The following is a 19,768-nucleotide window of genomic DNA, read 5'->3' as shown; positions in this document are numbered from 1 at the left end:
ACACCATGGTCTGTGCCTCATTGTGTGGTGCGTCAACATGGCCTTGATCCACATGGACCACGACACAGATACGGTACACACAAACCCAGCCAGGACTTCTGGCTCAACGCCGTGGCCACTTGGGAACGAGCAAGGAAGAGAGAATGGTGGGAAGCCACGCGGCAGTTCTGCTCTGTGGTCGCTCACCTGCACCTGCCGCGCGCAGCCTGGCTCCACGGAGACCGCCTGCTGGGAGGTCCAAGGGAATGGCATGGCAGAGGCACGTGGAGAGTCCTTTGATGTTCAACTACAAGTGTCCTTGCCAGAATCCGCCTGCCCTCACGTGGAGCCTGGCATGGAAACTGTAAAACCAATTTCTGCTCAGCTTTGGCACAAGCAGGCTTCATTGATACCAAGCTGGGAAATATATCAATTAGGATTCTTTGAGTTTCGTATGACAAAACACCACCCCGCTGGCTTAAGCCCAGTGAGAATCTTCCCGCTCGTGTGACTCCAAGTCCAGGATCCATCCTGACCTCCCATCCGCCTGATCGGGACTCAGCTCCGTCTCCAGGACTGGGTTTTTCCTGCCTCTTGGCTTCCATCTGCGTCAACTCCTGATGGCAGCGTGGCAGCCGTTGTTCCTGCCAAACAGTTCAAGCCTCGAGCCCAGGAAGAGCACCTGGCTCATTTCCCGAAACCCCAACAAAGGTTTCACTGCCGTGAGGACTCCTCTAGCAGTCATGCTGTCTCCCCTGAGCAGCCCCCGTGGCGGGGGTGTTACACCCCCAGAGTTTGCACCGGTGGCAACACGCCATGGACCTCCCTCCATACCCCTGCCTCGCCTTCCTCCTTCCGCCTCCAGCACTCGCTCATTTTCGCCTGAGAGCTCTGTCCCACGTCCAGGTCACAAGCCCCGAGGGATTCGCACACGCCCATCCAGGACGCTCTCTGCACCTCGGCTCCTGGGAGCCGGCAGACACCGAGTCCAGCTTCCCGGGCCCACCTGGGCATTGACTCTGAGGCGGGAGCTCCACACCGGCGCCTCCGCCCGTCCCAGAGCCATCAGGCTGGAGTCACCGCCTGTGGTCGCTTTCAGGGTAATGCCTGCTATGGTCCCCAACCGAGGGGGCCTGCTCCTCACAATAAACCACTTGCGATGGAATCCTTCTGGGAAAACGCAAACCAAGACACAGGTCAGCCACACAAACCACATGAGTTTGAGAGCAGAGAGCTTTGGGGCTCATTTCGCTAGAAAACATGAGAACAGACACTGGGCGGCAAATGGACACAGGGCTCCTCCCAATACCTGGGATGCTAGGAGTCGAAATGCCTTTTATCCAAATAACAAAGTCCATCTGCAGACGGGTCTCCGAAGCGAACAGCCTCGGGACCACACCCAGCCTCTGCTTGTCTCCCTGAGTCAAGTTTTCGGGGCCGCAGCCACTCCCGTCCAGCTCTGAGTGGTCCGTGGCCACTTCTGCTGGCCCCAGGGAGAAGGAACAGCCGTGGCAGGTGCCAGACGGTCCATCCTGGCTGAAGCGTGCGCCGAGGGCTCCTTCTGGGGAAAGCGCACCAGTCCTCCTGGAAAAGCCCTGAAGGGTGCTGTCCCCGCCTGGCCAGCCCCTGCGAATCGCCTGGGAGGCTTTAGAAATGATTGCCGGGCCGCACCCGGACAAATCCCGTGAGGATCCCTGGCGGTGGGCAGCAGGCAGCAGTGGGTGGTCCCACGGGGCAGCCAGAGCCGGAGACGGGGCAGCCAGAGCCGGACACGGAGAAGCGCAAAGCTCGGGTTGGGTCTTCAAAGGCCGCTGGTCCCCGAGCGCTGTCAGCGCCTTGACCGAGCGCGGGCGGCATCACAGGACGGTTCCGGGAAGCGCGGCCATCGGGGCTCCCCGGTCCCACGGACCCCCGGCCCGACTTCCAGCGGTTCACGGGACTGGGACGTCTGGAATAGTGTTCTCAAGCTAGCCTCCCGGGGATTCTCCTCGCACGCAGTGTCTCACTGTGGAGGTGTGAGCTGCAGGTTTTTAAAGTCCTGAGTGATGCCGGGGCCGCGGGGCCGCGGGGCTGCAGGTGCAGCGTGGACCCGATGATGTCACCACGGAAGCTGATTGGCTCGGCTCGTGTCACGTGGCCAGCCTGAGGCCGATCCCAGAAGTCAAAGACCGTGATGATGCTCTGATTGGCGGAGCCTGGGGGGCTTGTCCCCTCCCCCCCAACCTCCCCACCCCACTCCCACCTCCGCCGAGGCAGGTGCAGAGTCTGGGAGCTGGGGGGCGAGGTGCATGATGGGAAACTCCCTGGACAGGCACAGGCAGCGCAGCCTCACTGCAGAAGGCATCACCTACCAACGGGAGCTGCTGACGCGTGGAGGTTGGACAAGGATTCCTCTTGACTTTACAGCCCCAGGAAGAGGCGTCAACCATCTGCAGCCCGTGGGGCAGGCTCAGTCTGTCTGTTTTCGTCCATCGGGCAAGCCGGGAATGGTTTCTATGTTTCCGAGCAGCTACATTGGAAGTGGTTACGTAAGGAACTTCTTCGTAGGCTCAGTGTTGCCCCTTGGCTGTACTTTCCATCTGGCCCTTTAGGAAGAAAGTTAGCGGGCCCTGTGACCCAGAACATCAACATCACTTCTGGGGTGGAAGTGCTTAGCTCCTGCCCTACTTAATTTAAAAAGGGAAGGCTTTCAGATACCGTGAACAGAGAAATCATGGTGAGGATAGGAGATAGTATCTTGCCGTACTTTTCAAGGGGCCACAAGAAAATCATCTTCCAAACAAGATGTGATTATTGTGGTTGTTGTGTTTTTGTAATGCTTTTAAGGTAAAAGGGAGTAACTACTTAGGTAGTTACTAGAACCCAATTGTTTGCAAGTAACTGTATGAATTTGCACTGGCTTCCTTGGAACGATCTCTGATGGGCTCACATGGCTGCCTGGGGCCTGGTGGTGTCCTCAGGTTCTGTCCCCTGCAAGGTACGGTTTGACCTCAGCTGTGCAAAGCACTGTGGGATGTTTGGAACTTTGATGACAGGCAGCCAGTAAGTGAGGCAATTTGGAGCAACTTCTAGTCTCAGTTTTAGTATTTTCAAAGGGTTTTTTTTTCCCCCCTAGAATGAACTTTAGGACAGCTTTAAGCAGCCATAATGTAAAGTTTTATTGGAAGCAACTAGCAAATAGATCTGAAGCTTGACTAGGAGATGAGAAGATTTATAAAAAAAAAAAAAAAAAAAAAAAGGAAAAGTAGATGAAAAAAAATAAAAAAATAAAAAAAAAAAAAAAAAAAAAAAAAAGGTAAAGTAGATGCATATGTTACCTGTTAGTGGCTGGTGAGTCAAGTGGTCACGTCTTGGGAAAAATTAAGTCCCCCCAGTGGTCGCTCATTCTATAGAAATACAAATGTCAGAAAGGTGAAATAGAGGATTGCTTGATGGGAAATATGCCTCACTGGGAAAGTTCTCACTTTCACATCAGGCCTTCTCCAACGCCTTCCTCAATGCAGGTGAGAAAGGAGGGGATCCGGCGACTCATCAGGGGCCTTGGGTCCCACTCGGCTGCAGGCTCCAGCTCCTGGGGAGCAGATGAGATGGGACAGGGGGAGGGATGCAGCTCTCCTGTAAGGTGAGCCATTGAGGCAGGAGTATCTGAGCCACGCGGTCCCTTGGCATAACTTTGTGTGGTGAGCCCTGACCCACAAAGCTGACATTTGCTGACCCCCTTTTCTGTTCTCTTGGCAAAGGGCCCTTTCTTTGCTTGGAGGCAGGAAAGCCCCAGATCTCAGCTCTGTGGCCTCAAACACCGGTGCCTCCAGTCCCCACCCGGCCCCTGCCCACTCTGCGTGCATACACTGGGGATGCCGACAGTCTGGGAGTACCTACCCTCTGGGGATGGTGATGCTTTGGGGGGGCTCTCACTCTAGGAGAGGCTGAAGGTCTAGGCAGCCGACACTCTGGGGATCCCAGCAGACAGCAGGCTGGTAAATAGCTCACAGGACAGGACCAGGTAAGGTGCTGCTGGGAAGAAAATTAACACGGGGCAAGGGAGTGGCGCGTAAGTGTTTCCTGTTCTGTTGGTGCCTCTATGCTTTTCCCTAGCATTTATTTAAAAACAAAACAAAACAAAAAAACTAAATTTAATGCATAGTCTCTGGAGTAAGCAGGAACCCCTCATTCAGGCAGGTGTAGGAAGAGGCCCTTTGCTCCAGGACTGACAAAGTCCCAGATTGTGTTTCCTGCGAGGTGGCGAGATTAACCCCAAATTTTGAAGTTTCAAACAATGGCCCTTTTTGGTCTGTGCAGACTTTAAGATGAAATCATTTTCATTGACCCTTGAAACATGATGGGAACTTGGGGTTTTTTTTTCCCCCTTATATAAAGCTTTCAAAATTCCTAGAACGTGTCCATATATGTCCGCATAAAATCAAATTTAAAATGAAGTGGCTGTCGCCAGGGCTGTTTAAAGGAGAGATTGTTACTTGTTCTCACATCTGCAGAATGATGGTCTTAATCCCCACCTCTCCGGGGCGTCCCCCAGATTCATTAAGGTTTGAGAAATGCCGGGAGCCCCGGGGCCAAGTCCGTGCAGCAGGAGAGGATGGCCGGTGGTGGGAGGGGGGCAGGGGGAGGTGGCAGCATTTCGCCCTTTTGCTCTGCCCAGCTCCCGGCCCTGGGAGGGCTGGCCTCTGGGGACCACAGCCTCCAGCCTCCCAGGCCCTCTGGCTTCTGGTTGGGTCCAGCCAGCAGGAGGCGCCAGAGGTGACTAGACAGAGCAGAGAGAGACCGAGCCTCCTGTTGTGGGTTGAATCATGGCCCCGAAAAGCTATGTTGGCGTCCTCGTCCCTCCCTGTCTTGTGCAAGTCTGCCAGAGGCACGGTCTTCTCTGCCTATAGCTCCTATCCTACAGGGGTGGGGGGTGATCCCTGTTTTCTGCGGTTCTTCTCCCTCTGGGCTCCAGGAACTGGCTGCCTCCACCTGCCCCTGGATCTGGGGCTCCTAGGAGCTCCCAGCTGCATCATCCCTGGCCACTTCCTTCGCTCCTGCCCATGGCTCTGTCAGAAGCCCTTCATTCCCCATCCTCTGACCCAGCCCTTTGAGGGGGCCTCCTGTCTCCAGCCAGGACCCCAAGGAATGCAGTCTCTATGCTCTCTTCTAGTTCTTCCCAGGGAACCCGGCACTGTGGTCTTCAGAAGCAGACCTGGTCAGGAAGGGGCCCTGACCATGTTCATCCTCTCTTCATAAAGACTTAACGCTGAAGGTGCAGGTTATGGGATCTCCTGGGCTCTCTGAACCCCATGGTTGGATTGTTCTACCCGACAGCATTCCAGGGCAACTCTTCTTCGACAGTCTTTCCCTGCTAAGTTCGCAGAACCCACTGTGGGGACAGAACGGGCATTAGCAGGCAGGGGGCATTGCCGAGATGCTCTTGGACCTGCTTGTCAATCTGCAAGTGATGAATGGCTTCGCTCGGCTTGGGGTCCGTGGGGAAGCGTGTTGGCAATATCGTCTGGGTTCAAGAAGGCAACAGCAGGCATTTCAAAGAACTGAGAGACATCTCTTTTGGCGGGGATTGGAGAATATTATTTTTAAAGAGACAATGGAAAATAATGTTTTATTGTTTCCCAGAAACATCTACCCTGATATTCATGTTCCTTTTCCTACTTGGAAATTATATATCCTGACTCCCCCGAGAGTGTTTTAAGGATGGCTTCAATGCTCTCGGGCAATTGAAAAATGTTTGCTGCGTTGAAAAATAACTATATGGGCAGAGGATGTATTTTCTTGTCACAGCTGGAGATTTACTGTGGAATTCAATTTAGAAATACCCCTCCCTCCAGCTGAGTACGAGTCTCTGTCTAAAAAGCAAGTTGGTGACGCATCTGAAGCTGCTTCTGACTCGGGAGGAATGTTTTCAGGATTACCGGCTAATTGTCCGATGAATGATCCCTTATCCACCACAAAGGAAGTGCCCAGACGATGGGAGCGGTCGGCATTGGTGTTCACGCGGCCACAGCCAGTAGCTCGGCTGGGTTTCCCCGGCAGAGTGGAGGGATGCTGGGACCTCGTCCAAGTTGAGATCTCCTGTTATTTCACATTTTTTTTTAATTTTATTGATTTATTTGACACTGAGAGAGAGCACACAAGCAAGGAGAGGGAGACAAGCAGGCTTCCCGCTGAGCAGAGAGCCCAATGCTGGGCTCCATCCCAGGACCCTGAGGTCATGACCTGAGCGGAAGGCAGATGCTTAATGACTAAGCCCCCCAGGCATCCCCTCGCATTATTTTACTTACTTTACTTAGAAAGTAAAATGTGTATTCTAATGTTAAAGATTCTGTAACCCAGGGGGTGCCTGGGTGGCTCAGATGGATAAGCATCCGGCTGTTGATTTCAGCTCAGGTCATGATCCTGGGGTCACGAGATCGAGCCCCAGTCAGGCGCCCCGCGCAGTGGGGAGTCTGCTTCAGACTCTCTCCTCCATCTGCTCCTTCCTCTGCTCACACTCACCCCCACTCTCTAAAATGAATAAATAAATACTTAAAAAAAAGATTTTATAACTTCATTGGGGAGAAGACGTAGAGTTGGGGAACATAGAAGCAACAAAGAAATGAGGAAAAAAAATAAAGGAAAAATCATCCAACATCCCCCCCCAGGAACTTGAGCAGAAGATGGCGGGCAGTCGCCAGGAGCCCACGTGCGGGAAGAAGATCCCAGGCCAGGAGTCCAGCCCACAGTGCTGGCTGACTGCACGCCCTCTGCCCACCAGACTCGCCCTCTGCACCATGCCCAGCACCCCAGAATCTGTCATTCCTCTGAGTTCAGAATAGAATCAGGATTGGGAGCCAACTAGAGAGATGTGAATCCTAGCGCCTCCTCTGAGCGGCTGTGACCCGGTTGAGGGACTCAATCTGTCTGTCCCTCTGTTCGCTTTACAAGAAAACCATGGCGGTTATTACAGAAATGTTCACATGCCTACCAGTTCGAATCATCTCGGCTAGAGGCAGGGGCAGAGGGTGCACACTTGGAGAAGCAGATCTGCTGCCCCCCCCACTGTGAACTGGACCCCACACACCCAGGAGATGCAGCCACCCGCCCACCAGATGCTCTCCCTTGAGGGCTGAGCCCCAGCCCTCCGCCTGGAGGGTGAGAAAGTCAGGCCCGGGGTGGGAGGGACCCTACAGAGAAGACCCAAGATCCCCATAGGGACCTCAGTCCCCTAGGGACCCACAGAGAGCTTCAGACAGGTGGAGGAAACTGCCTGGGGACAGCTGGACCTTCTGTCCCAAACCTGGGCCCCAAACCCAGCTCTCCCTCCCCGGGAACACGGAACACAGCACCCCCCCCCCTTCAACCCCTTGCTGGGGCAGCCGCCACCGAGCGAGCTCTCCGGGTTTTCACCAAGGACGGCTGACACAGACATCTTCAAGTCCCATTCATACTCTCCACTAATTTGAAATTATGCTCGTTTTTACACTCGACACTAGATCCTATTGCTTCTTGCAGTAACGCAGAAGGACATGGATTACTACATCTGAAATTAGCTCCTTCTGTAAGCCTGTTACTGTATCCGTTGAAAATCTTCATTCTGGGAAGGGCTGCTTCGACCTCACCGGCCAGTGAGAGGGGCCCGTGACCCAACATGGGCTAAAAGTTGGGGCCATGGAGAAGGAACTTCACCCCAGTGCCTCTGTCAGCCCGCCCGCCAGGACCCTCAGCTCTTTACCCCCAGCCCGGGGTGGGGGGAAGCCTCGGCCCCCACGTCACCCAGCCTCGGGGCAGAAGGGAGACCCCGGCACAAGCCTCTCCTTCCCCAGCCTCCGCCGTGCCCAGGCCGTGCTTTGGGGGCCGCCGCACCTACCCCACGGGGCACCTTTGTCTCTGCTGCTCCCCCGAAAGGCGCCTTCTCGACACTCCCCACTCAGCTCAAGGCTCACTCACCGCATGAGGGTCTCCTCGGACGCTCCTGCCCCTGACGACATCCACAGCTGCCCACCTGGATCCCATCTTTGGAGGCTCCTTGTCTCTGGTCCATCATATCTGACGAAACGACTGTTTTATCCTTATCTGACGCTCCTTCTCTGGCTCTTCCTCACCGCTTGCCTCCACCGCCCCCCGGCCTCCCAGAACGCGGGTTGTGTGGCCACTGGGATTCAAATCCACTTCACTGTGGCCTGAGCCCCCCTACCTTCAACCACCTCTGCCCTCTGTTCACTGCAGGCCGGCTGAGTGCCCGGCTGGGGAAAAAGAAAGAACAGAACACGCGTAAAACGCCGTGCCTGTGTGCTGGCCTCCTGGACATCATCCTGGACGTTCCCTTTGGAAGTCCCCTGTGTGCCGGGTTCTCCCGTTCTTATGCCTCTAACCCCAGACGGTTTGGACATGTTCCCACTGTGGGACTGGGCTGATATCCAAGTCCTGGTGTCCAGCCACCAGGGAGTCAGGCTTCCACATCCAGGGAGTGCGGGGTCCTGCTCTGCGCCATGGGCCTCACCAGGACCTCAATGGTCCTCGATGTCTGGCCCATGGCTACTCTCTGAGCTAGTGATTTCTGCTTCCCTTTCTTGAGCACCTCAGCCCCAGGGCCTTTGCACTGGCTGTTTCCTGGAGCCTGGAGCCTGGAGCCTCTCCCCAGATTCCATACTGTGGTTTTCCTTGCACTAGGCATGTCCCCACTTAAATCTTCTCTGGCTGACTCTTACCTAAAGTTACAACTCAGTCACTCTCTGCCTCGACCATCTTGATTTTCCTTTACAACATGATGAAAATCGTGTATATGTTTATTTATAAGTACTTGGTCTGAATTTCCCCATGGGGATGTCAGTGCCTTGAGAACAGGGGTCACTCCATTGGTACCATCTATGCCTGTGCCTGGTACACAGTAGGTACTTAATAAGCGGCTGCTAGTGAGTGAATGTATGCCCGGGGATGTCTTCCCCGTCCAGCAGTATAAGCCCCTTAAGGCAAAGGACTGTTGTCTTCTCCATTACTTGGTCACAAAAGCTGCCCGTAAACACCTGTTGCTCCCGTGTATCCAGCCGAAGGCCAGGTGCATTATTCTTGCTGTCTGGTGCGTGATTCGTGATGCTGAGGCCAACATGACGACACCCACAAAGGAAACATGTGAGCCTGGTGATCAGGGAAAGAATTTGTAACTCACTGTAGGTAATTGTCCTACAGGAGGGAAAAGGAAATATTTGGGGGGAAGGAACAGAGACCGTGTGTCTGTGTAGACGGAATGGGTTCTGTGGCGTCGTCCTGATCCCCCTTACAAATATTATGTGTGTTTGGTCCCATTTGACAGCATTACTCGTTGACTTCTCAGATGACAGTAGAGTTCACGGGCCGCACGGGGGCCTTTGTTCCTCTTTTATTAATCATCTTGCAAACTCAAAAGCCAGTTGTGGCTAAGAAAGGACAGTGAATTGGCTCTTTGGGGGGCTCTCAAACCTGAGCAAGGTCAGGACCCCTTGAGGGCTGGTGCAAATCGGGGTCTCCTACTCAGTGGGTTGGGCCAAGAATCTGCCCCAACCCCTAACCAGTTCCAGGTGATGCGGAGGCTGTCGGCGCACTTCCCTGGATCAGGGGTGTGGTGCCTGGATCACCCATTAGAATCCCCTGGGCTGGGGGTGCAGTGGTGGAGGGGGAGGCTTCTGGCCACCCCCACCCCCAAGTCTTGAGAGTCAGGCCCGTGTTTCAACACTCCGCAGGTGATTCAGGTGCACATCTAGGATCAAGAGCAGGTGCCCTTGGATTTCTCCTGAGCTATTCCCTTGCTCCATACAGGTCTCTGCTTAAAGCCACCTCCTCCATGAGGCCCTCCTGCAGATCATCCCCTTTTTCCTCCATGGTTTTCCTCTGGCGGCCCCATCGCCACCAGACGTGATGTTAAATGTGGTTCTGTTGACCTGTCCACCATCCATCACCGCTCTGGCTCCTCTTGCTGTGTCCCCAGCTTCTAGAATGGGGCTCGGCACCTAGTGGATGGTCAATAGATATCCACATTGAACCACAGAGTTAAAATAATGTGTATAGCTTCTATGTGTTCCTAAGTGTTATGTAGTTTCATTTATGGTCTGGGAAGGAAACATTCCTGTTTGAGGCTTCTAATCCAGTTGTTACACTTTATATTATACTTTCTGTAACAATGTTCCACTGTTCAGTATGTCACTAGCTACATGAGGTCATCATCTAGCACTTAAAATTGGCTAGAGCGACAGAGGAATTTAATTTTTAACTTCACCTAATTTTAATTAATTGTTGGAAATATCCATCCATGGCTAAGTGCCACATTCGTGGATGGCATAGTAAAATAGTGACGGTAATGAGGTGGCTAAGTGGGAAATTTCAGTGTCAGTCCAGGTTCTGCCCCAGCTCTGCTATGAGTCAGTCTCATCTCATCATTATTCATGTGTCCACCCTTTAGTGTCATTCCTGTGGGACCTGCCAATGGCATGGCTACCCTTTTTTCCATTGTCTATGGACAATATGGAAAAAAGGGGGGGGGCATAATGAAGGGTCTTTTAATTCCTTGTATCTTATCAGCACGATTTTTCAGCAGGGGGAAAGAACCAAATTCAACCAGCTTAACTCCAAAGGGAGAGTACTTAGATTGTCTACATGGCTTCAGGCATGGTTGGATCCAGGTGCTCAGTCCATGCTTATAGCCATTTGTCTCTCTTGCCCAGCTCTGCTTTTCTGTCTGCAGACCTCCTTCTCCGGCAGGGTCTCCCAAAGGTAGATCCCGGCTCGCACCCAAGCAATTTAGCATTTTTAAGAGAAAGTCTGCCTTTTCTTCAGTAGTTGCAGCAAAAGTCTCCAGCTTTATCCTGGGTCTGGCTTGTGTTGACATTCTATTCCTGAGGTGACCGCATTGACTATGACTGGCCAGATATGGCATGTGTGCCCCAGAAGGAGGCCAGCTCCAAAAGGAATCAAAGAATTGGTGGGCACATAGCGAAAGTACTTGGCGTGGAGTCTACTTGAAAAAAAAAAAAACAGCAAATATATACACAGCCCTTTGGAGAGTGCCTGTTGCATAGTAAATGCTACATCAATACTGTTGATTATTATTTATGATAGCAGTAGTAACAGTAGCATTAATTAATTAGCTTCTGTTCCACGTTCACAGGACAATGCCTTGTTTGCTACACAGGAGCAAATTCCTGCTGTTTGTTGATCCATACAGACTTTATTAATGTTCTTTTTAAGTACCTAGTCCAAGTTCATGAATATTATGTCAAATTCTGCCCCAGCACATCTGCTGGAACTGCGTCCTTCGTTACTAGAGGAGCGCAAGACCCGAGACTATGAAAATGAGCAGACAAGAGAGGAGGAAGAACTCTCTGGGCTCCGAGAGAGCCCAAGGGAAGCGGCCAGCACGTTTGCTCCTCAGGTGCGTGTGCACAGCTGAGCAACTGGAAGGGACAAGTGCAGCCTTGGTGTCCAGCCATGCCGGTCTTCCAGTCCAGGGCTCCCCCTGCCCTCAGGCATATATGGAATGCATCTCCTTAAATTCTGCACGCCCTTGGGCAGTAGTTCTCAGAGGGGATATGGAAACCCCTGGGGGGCCCTGAGAGCCTTTTCATAATCATACCACAGGAGCTAGCTAGTGATGTTTGACAATTTACCCCAGGATGTGGTGGCTTCGAATAGCAATAACGGGCAGGAATTCAGGACTAGCTCTGAGACAACATGTTTGAGAACTCCCAGGCTAGGGAGGAGGGCTGAACAGGTGTCTGGGAGAGGGGGAGGGTGGTGCTGTGTCTCCGAGTCTCCCCCAGAAACCTAGTCCCCCAACCAGACAGTTCTTTACCAATGCTTTCCACCTAGAATCCTCTTCCAGCTGGACCCATCATTCTCTCCTTCGTGTTACCTTCCCTGCCTCCAAAATTCATGATTAACGGTTTGTATTCCCAAGGTGATGGGAGAACAGCAAAGGGCAGAATGTCAAGCTGACTGTAGAAGGGGCTTTAGGTAGAGGATGACCTACCAGTTCATTTGTTCACTGAGCAAACATTTACTGGGTGTCCACAGGGTGCCAGGTGAGCGTTCTGGTCTTGGAGTTTAAGGCGTAAACAAAATAATCAAGGTTTCTCCTTACACACTACATGAATCAACATGCCCTTCAGTAATGAAATTGGAAAGTAAAGAGGCAAGGCTAGATTGAGAAACTGTTCTTCTCTGTCTTAGAAGACAGCTCGGGAAATATCTGTGTGCTGCTCCGTCGTATTTCATGATGTCCCAAGGGAAGGTCCAGACCACTGGCCCAAGCAGTGTCTTGATGCATATTAGAAAGAGGGGCCCTTCCATAAGGCACTTGACTTCCCTCTATCAGAAATTCACTCTATCTGCAGTCTGAGTGTGGAGCCCTTGTGCAGTGCAAAGCCTGCCCGACTGTCCTTGACAGTCGTGCCTTCACTTACCAGCAGACCAAGTAAAACCCGTTTTCCTGAGTTGCAGGGGAAGAGATGCCATCTCCCTAATATTTATTTCTTTGTTACTTTCTCATCCTCTCATCTTAGATTTCAGCTCCAAACCAAGGACATTATGTCTGCTTTTTCATTTTTGTTTTTGTTCTTGTTTTTGTTTTTGTTTGTTTGCTTGTTTTGCCGTCATTAGTGGCTTGAGATTCGTGGTGTCCCTTTTGCTTCCTTTCCTTCTGAAAGAGCTTCAAAAAGGCAGGATTTATTAGAAAACAAGTACGTGAGCCATGTATAATTCCTCTTCCAAATACTACTGTCAGGCGGTCGTAGTCACGTCTTCAGCTTGCCGCCAAATGCTGTTGTGAGTGTGCATGTTGCCCACGAACATGGTCAGCAACCCAGTTACTCTGGGCAAGTACTTTCAACAACTCCCTAGAATCAGACTTAAAACTCATTTACAAATTAATCTCAGAATATTATCTCAGATACACACTTGCATAATGTTAAGAGAGTCTGAAAAACACACTTTGTAAGAGACTGCATTGTGTCCTGTCATGGGAAGAGGAGAAAAATAAGTTTTCAGAGCACTGACAGAATCCCCGCTGAGCGCCCGTGTGGAATTCACCAGAGCCCGGGTCCCGGCGCACTGAAAATTCTTGGAAGGAAAAATGAAAGAGAATTGTTAATGGGATTTCATTTTCAAGAACCTTAGGTGGGTGCAGATTTGAATGAGAATTAATCTTGGTATTTTGCTTGTAAGTTAATATAAGAACAGCTAGATGAAATGAGGGTTTTTTGGGGTTTTTTTTTTTCTCCATCTGGATTTTGCCATGGAGTCGAAAAAGGTCAAAATCAGCACATTCATTTATTTTTTGGAGCAGTGTTTCTTTTGCCTTCCGGACACACAGACGGGAATGTTCTCATTCTCCCTTTGAGGGGCCACCTGCCACCAGGCTACACGGACGCCTGAAACAGACCCACCGTTAACTACAGGCGAACTACAGTGGAGGGAGCATCTCTCCTCTGTTGGAGCTGAACATGCTGAGAGCCCTTGGCAACTCACAGCTCTGTTTCTGAATCTAGAAAGAACTTCCCAGCAGCCATGACTGACCAGGCAAGGACCGCTGACACAGCACACACTCCCACCCCCCTTCCCTGTCCGGCCCCAAATCCTGCCCCGAGTGGGAGTTTCTGAGGATAAGACCCAAGTTCTGCACTTTGTGCACCCTTGGAGCCCCAGCAGGTGGCCCAGCCGCCACCCTGCGCCCCCACACACCCCACCCTTCTCTGACCTCCCCTCAGCTCTGTCCGCTCACTCGTCCAAGGGATTCAAGCCCTTGGGATACTCAAGATCCCCTTCACCGGCCTTTTAAAAAATAACAGCTTTATTGAGATATAATTGACGCACAATGAAAAAAAAAAAAAACAGCCAGGACCTTGTTGAATGTATAAGATTTCACGAGTTGGAACTCAGGCATACACTGGGGAAACCACCTCCCCAGTTGAGGTAAGGACCATCTTCATCACCTCCCGAAGTTTCCTGGTCACTGAGTTTTGGATTTGGGTTTCCTTGGTCCTAGGAATACTTAACGTGAGCTCAGCCCTCCTAACGAAGTGTGAAGCGTACCGTTAACCACAGGCACTGTGGCATCCAGAACACCTCTGAACGGAATTTGGCCCCGTGGCTTCAGCTTCCTGGCCCAGGACCTGCACCTGCCCCTCCTCCTCCCCCAGCCCCTGGCAAACCCCGTCCTACTCTCGGCTCCAGCAAGGGTGACCATTTCAGACTTGGCAGAGAAGCGTGACCGGCTCACGTGCCCAAGCGTCATGTCCTCCAAGATCATCTGTGTTATTGCAGATGGCAAGATTTCCTTCCTTTTAAAGGCAGATATGGTTCCACTGTACATGCACTCATGTCCTGACCCGTTATCTGTTGACGAACTTGGGGATTTGCATGAACTTGGCCGTGGTGAGTGATGCTGCTGTGAACATGGGGGGTGCAGGTATTGCTCCAAAATCCTGACTTCAGTTATTTTGTATCTATACCTAGAGCTGGGATCACTGGACCCTACAGAAATTCTGTTTGTTTATTTATTGATTGATTTATTTTTTGAGGTCTTGTCACCCTCCTTTGGTTGCTCTTGCCGAAGAGTCATTAGAAGACCCACATACGCGGGGCACCTGGGTGGCTCAGTGGGTTAGATCCTCTGCCTTCAGCTCAGGTCATGGTCTCAGGGTCCTGGGATCAAGCCCCACATTGGGCTCTCTGCTCACCGGGGAGCCTGCTTCCTCCTCTCTCTCTGCCTGCCTCTCTGCCTATCTGTGATCTCTGTCTATCAAATAAATAAATAAAATTTTAAAAAAAGCAAAACCCTCACATGCTCTGCATTTGCCCGCAGCAGGTAGAAATGATGTTGTGGGGTGTTTCCCACACGCTCAACTTGTTCCATGTGGGATCTCCTTAAGGCCCTTCAGAACTCCATAAGGTAGGAGTCACTGCTCCCACTTCACAGATGACAAAGTTGAGGCTCAGAGGGGAGAGGTCACTCGCCCAAAATTACGCAGCTTGTGAATTCCAGCCTTGGGATGGGAAGCTCGGTCTGTTTGACACCCTTCCTCTTCCCAGTGACCCGTGGGAGGCTGTGAGACGAGCTAGAGTGGAACCACAGACATATTTATTTTACTGCACCTTTCCTCCATCATTCTTGCTTCCTCGTTTTCAAAGGGCATCTGCCCCCCACCCCTGACACCTCTCCCCACCGGCTTCTGGGAAACGTGGCAAACAGAACAGGGCCTCCCCTGAGGCAGACATCCCCGGTGGATCCCACCGCCGGTGCAGTGGGAATTCCAGAAACAGAGCTGAGCCGAGTTGAATGTGACTACTTGGCTCTCTGTGACCTGATTTCTCTTCTGGCTTCAGTGTCTAGGTAGGGACTCTGGGACCTTCCAAGCCAGCAAGCGAAAATATCACCTACAGCGTTGGGAACGCTTTTAATTGAGATTATTTATAAAATGGATTGTCTTTTCTTTTTTTTTTTTTTAAACAGATTCTTTTCTTTTCTTTTTTCTAAAGATTTTATTTATTTATTTGACAGAGAGATCACAAGTAGTCAGAGAGGCAGGCAGAGAGAGAGGGGGAAGCAGGCTCCCTGCTGAGCAGAGAGCCCGATGCGGGACTTGATCCCAGGACCCTGGGATCATGACCTGAGCTGAAGGCAGAGGCTTAACCTACTGAGTCACCCAGGCACCCCATAAAATGGATTTTCTGTAGGGGGACACCATGGAAAACCTGAGAGTGCCTTCATTTTCTGCGGAACCTCTAGAAGCTTCTAGTTCCATGTAGGAGGCCCGACTGTGGGTGTTTTGCACTTAGTACTGCAGAGAGGTTGGGGCAAGGCACTGGCCAGCACTCCTGGTCCTAGGAATGGCAGGAGTCTGAACAATGAGTCTCATTCCCCTTCCCCAACATCTGCTCAGCAATTGACAGTTTATCATGCTCTCCTGTGTTTGGTCTTGTTTTCTGTTTTTGGTGTCAGCCCTCCTTAGAGGCAGTCATCATCAGGACCTGCCTGAAAATGTGGTTGTGACACCCTGGGGAGCCTCATCGGGGAGAGTCAGAGGCAAAAACTAGCAAGAACCACCAGAAATCAGAGTTGCCCTGGTTCAGCAAATGTAGAAGCTCAGAATCTGCTGAATGAATCACTTTGAGGCTCATCTTCATGATGATAATAATGAGCATCGATAGGCTCTGGGTTAAGTGCTTTGCATTGACCATTTCCCTGAATCCTCACATCGGTTCTTCCAGCAGGGGCTGCGCTGATAATGTCTGTATTTTATGAGGGAGGGGCTGAGGCCTGGGGACATGGCTATCATGGCCGCTCACAATGAGGAAGATGCTGATGATGGTCGTGGTGGTGGTGATGGTGATGACCGTGATATTGACATTGATGATGATGATGGAGATGACATTAATGTTGTTGATGATGGCGATGGTGCTGGTGATGATGGTGATAGTGACAGTGGTGAGGATGGTGGTGATAATTATGGTGATGATGGTGATGGGGATGAGGACATCGTTGATGGTCATGGTGGTCATGATGATGGTGTTGGTGGTAATGATGGTGATGGTGATGATGGGGATGGGGATGATGATGGCAATGGTGGTTGGGATGATGGTCATGGTGGTGAAGATGATGATGGGGATGAGGATGATGATGGCATTGGTCATTGGGATGACGGTCATGGTGGTGATGATGGTGTTGGTCGTAATGATGGATTTGATGATGATGATGATGGGGATGAGGATGATGATGTTGATGGAGATGACATTAATCTTGATGACGATGGTGATGGCGATGGTGCTGGTGATGATAGTGTTGAGGATGGTGGTAATAATTATGGTGATGATGGTGATGGGGATGAGGACATCGTTGATGGTCATGGTGGTCATGATGGTGGTGTTGGTGGTAATGATGGTGATGATGATGATGGGGGTGGGGATGAGGATGATGATGGCAGTGGTGGTTGGGGTGATGGTCATGATGATAATGATGATGGCCATTGTGGTCGTGGTCATGTTATAGTGGTGGTGATGGTCATGGTCACAGTGATGAGACCACCTTTGAAAACAGCTGAAAGTCACATCTGCTGAATGAGGAAGTTGGAGAAAGAGAAACTGTTCTTTGATCCAAATGCTTGTGTGAGTAAATTACAGAGACTGATTTCTTTCCTTCCTTGTGCCCATAAATCCACTCAGAGTAGTTCCCAAGGGTGAGCAGCCCCAATATTTCAGACATGGGCACCTTGTAAACACAGACTGTGGCTGCCCAATATGGTGGCCAAGCATTCCAGTTCGCCTGGGAGGGAGGCCGTTCCCATGACGTAGAAATTTTGGTTTTAAAACTGGCGTAGTCTGGCAAACCAGGAGGAGTTGGTCACTCCTCTTCCCAAATTGACTTTGGGGGTACAAACAGGGAGTGTGTCATCTACTGCAGTTAATTTAAGACTGTTTTGTTGATTTCTGAGCAGAGATTGTTTACTGGAGAAGGCAGAGACAGAAAGTGACGCTGTGGCTGCCCGGGGCTGTGAGGATGAGGGGGTGACAGCCAGGGGATGCCAGGTTTCCTTCGGGGGGGGCGTGGAAATGGTCTAACATTGATTGTGGGCATGGAGGCACCACCCTATGAACCTACTAGCCGTCACTAGAGTATGCATTTTAAGTGGACGGGTGGTATGGCACATGAACTGTATCTCAAAAAGCCGGGGTTTTTGAAAGAGTGTTAAAGCCTAGTTCAAATACTGCAAATCTCACACCTCTCTGAGATACGGGTGAACAGGTGACAAGAAACACCCAGAGGGCTCTCTGGGGGAGGCTTAAAACAGTCCCTGGTGGGAATGCAGGCTGTAGAGACCTGTCCTGACCCCGGGATGTGCAGACCACATCAGCCTCCAGTGCTCACTCCCACATTCTGGCAGCAGCCTGGTTGACGTGCTGGGTGGCCCCCACATGACCAGCCCCAACCTCCAGGCCTTTGCTTGAGCTGTCGTCCCCGCACAGACATGCCGCCCATCATGTGTTCCCTGATCCAAACCAGCAGCTCCTTCAGGAACGGTCAGCCAACAATGGCCTACGTATTCTCTGGGCATCCCCATGAGGCTCAGGTCTTTGCCATAGGGTTAAGGGAAGAGGGGCAAGATGAGCTCATGGTGAGCATGGAGGGCCCTAAACCCATGAGGATGTCCTCATCAGAGACCGAAAGGGAGAAGGTGAAGAGGCACAGAGAGAAGAAACCCTTATGAAGACGGGAAGAGATTCGGTGAGGCCATCGCAGACCAAGAAGCTCCAGGCACGCGGCCACCACCGGGCACTGGAGGAGGAAGAGGAAGGAAGGGTCCCACCCGATGGTCTTTGGAGGGGGCACGGCCCTGCGGACCCCTTGATGTCAGACTTCCAACCCCTGGACCTATGAGCAAGGACTTTCCTGTCCCCCAGGGTGTGAGGCTTTGTGACTGCAGCCACAGGAAACCCAGACAAGAAAACTGACGGACACCAGTGTCTCCCCTGTGTAAAGAGAAGGAAGCTAAGGCAGAGAGGTTTAGTAATTTGCCAAGGACACACAGCTAGTGCGTGGCAGGGGTGGGTTTAACTCGGGGGTCTGTGCTGTGATCCTCCCCACAGCCCCACCTGCGCTCTGGAGAGCACTTTACAAACAGGGAGCGGCACGCTCCCCCATCTCCCAAGGCCACTCGGGTCCTTCGTTTTGGGATCGTCTCTCCCGGACCCCCGGAGAAGGCTCCTTGTTGGAATTTGCCAGAAAAGCCATGCAGGAGACAACCTAGTTCTCCTTTCCTTAATCACCGTAAAGAGAGGCAAGATGCTCCCCCCCCCAGGCTCCTATCTGTCCGCTGCATCAGGAACGCCACGTGGGGCGAGGGGTCTGACCACCAGATCACCGCGTGTGTGCTCGCAATTACATCTGCAAAGCTGGGCCGAGGCCGACGAGACTGGAAAATTCCTCCACTCATTTGCAAAAGGTTTGCATTCGTCTGAGAGATCTGCCCGCGGCATCGAGGGAGCCTCTCGGCGGCGGCTGTCTGGGAGTGTGCCCTTTTGATGAGGACCTCACGTTCCTGGGGACTCGCCCAGACGCCCGAGCAGACACCCTCATGAGCAATTAAGGAGGAGGTAATGAAACCTCAGTGAGGAGCCCGCTCACGCGGGGCAGAGAGCCCACCCAGCCGCCACGGCGATGCCCGCGCCCGCCCGCCCGCCGCCCACGGTGCCCTAAAAATCTCATTATTCAGACCCTGACTCTGCGGGTATAGACGAGGGGCACGTATCTTTGTGAAATCCCAGTTTTACAAGGAAACGTGAGATAGTGCATTGTGGGATAGTTCCAATTATATATATGTTGGTAATGAGTTGAATTGGTTGGCCACATGAAGTGGGGTTTCTAGGTGTGCATCCCCGAGCTCACAGTTACTATTTTCATTTCCTTCCTTCCTTCCTGTATTTTGTGTGTGTGTGTGTGTGTGTGATGGGCCAACATGCCTCCTTGTGGTCCTCTTACCTGCTTTTTCCCCACATCCTAAAGATTACATGTAATAATGTTGGAGCGAGCGACGGTCCGATGAATTTGAGCCGAGGCTTAACCGTCGTCATTCATTTTAATCTGAAGTCTTAGGAGAGTTCCAGTACTCGGTGTTACCAGTCACGGGACGGGGATATGGGATATAAAGCAGGACGAAATTGTGCCTCACGCTCAGGGGAACGGCCAAAACAGAGACGCGGGGGTGCCCCGTGCTGGCATGGCTGCAGGGAAACTGAGGCAGCGTGCGTGCATGAGATGTGGGTGTGGAACGACAAGCAGCGG

The 19,768-nt window shown here is 51.9% G+C and overlaps 1 protein-coding gene across 1 annotated transcript in view; it reads left to right on the top strand.

Moving 5' to 3' along the window:
• Positions 1–19,768, top strand: part of TMEM132C (transmembrane protein 132C) — a 289,840-nt gene that overhangs the window by 228,821 nt on the left and 41,251 nt on the right. The gene's annotated exons all lie outside the window — the stretch shown is intronic.

This window comes from Mustela nigripes, chromosome 8, assembly GCF_022355385.1.
Source record: "Mustela nigripes isolate SB6536 chromosome 8, MUSNIG.SB6536, whole genome shotgun sequence".
Lineage (NCBI taxonomy): Eukaryota > Metazoa > Chordata > Mammalia > Carnivora > Mustelidae > Mustela > Mustela nigripes.
The sequence above is the reverse complement of the archived record's forward strand: the minus strand, read 5'-3'. Positions and strand labels throughout refer to the sequence as shown.